At 44.0% G+C, this 1024-nt stretch overlaps 1 non-coding gene across 1 annotated transcript; it reads right to left on the bottom strand.

Annotated features, from left to right (window-relative positions):
* Nucleotides 1–474: 474 nt before the first annotated feature.
* Nucleotides 475–600, bottom strand: LOC119594456. Its single transcript, XR_005230625.1, has one exon. It is a non-coding gene; the product is annotated as a small nucleolar RNA SNORA49 (small nucleolar RNA).
* Between the last annotated feature and the right edge of the window lie 424 nt (nucleotides 601–1024).

Below are 1024 nucleotides of genomic sequence, written 5' to 3'. Positions count from 1 at the left end.
AAAAACCCTTTTTTTAAAAATTTTTAAAAAAAATTTTTTTTTAAAAAACCCAAAAATTTTTTTTTTTGGGGGTTTTTTTTAAGGGGGGGAAAAAAAGGGGGGGGGAAAATTTTTTTTCCCCCTTTTTTCCCCCCAAAGGGGGTTTTTTTTTTTTAAAAAAAAATTTTAAATTTTGGGCCCTCTCCCCCTTAAATCCCGGGGGGGGGAAAAAATTTTTTTTTAAATTTTGGGGGGGGGGCCCTTTTTTTTTTCCCCCTTTTTTTTCCCCCCCGGGGGGGGGGGTTTTTTTGGGGGGGAAAGGGGGGGGTTTGGGGAAAAATTTTTTTTTTTTGGGGGGAAAAGGACCCCCAAAGGGTTTCCCGGGGGTCAAACCCTTTAAAAAAAAACCTTTTTAAAGGGGAAAATTTTTTTTTTTTGGGGGGGAAAACCCCCCGAAAGGGGCCCCTTTTCCCCCGGGTTTTTTTTTCCCCCCCCCCTTTTTCCCTTTGGCCCCCCCAAAAAAGGGGGGGGGGTTTTGGGTTTTTTTTTTTTTCCCCCCCCCCGGGGGGGGGGCCCCCCCTTTTAAGAAAAAAAGGGGGCCCCCCCAAAGGGGGGGGGGGGGGGGTTTTTTCCCCCCCGGGGGGGGGCCCCCCCCCGGGGGGGGCCCAAAATTTTTTTTTTTTTTTTAAAAAAAAAGGGGGGGGGGCCCCCGGGAAAAGGGGTCGGTTTTTTTTTAAAAAAAAAACCCCTTTTCCCCCAAAAAAAAGGCCCCCCCCAAAAAAGGGGGTTTTTTTTTTTAAAAAAAAAACCCCCCAAGGGTTTTTTTAAAAACCAAAAAGGGCTTTTTTTTAAAAAAAAAAAGGGGGTTTTTTTTAAAAACCCTTTGGGGTTTTGGGTTAAAAAACCCAAAAATTTAGGGAATTTAAAATTTTTGGGGGGGGGGTTTTTTGGGGGGGGGTTTTTTGGCCCTTTTTTGGGTAAAAATTTTTCCCTTTTTTTTAACTTTTAAAAAGGGGGGGAAAAAAGGGGGGAATTTGGGCCCCCC

Source organism: Penaeus monodon, chromosome 33, assembly GCF_015228065.2.
Source record: "Penaeus monodon isolate SGIC_2016 chromosome 33, NSTDA_Pmon_1, whole genome shotgun sequence".
NCBI classification, from domain to species: Eukaryota; Metazoa; Arthropoda; class Malacostraca; order Decapoda; family Penaeidae; genus Penaeus; species Penaeus monodon.
The sequence above is the reverse complement of the archived record's forward strand: the minus strand, read 5'-3'. Positions and strand labels throughout refer to the sequence as shown.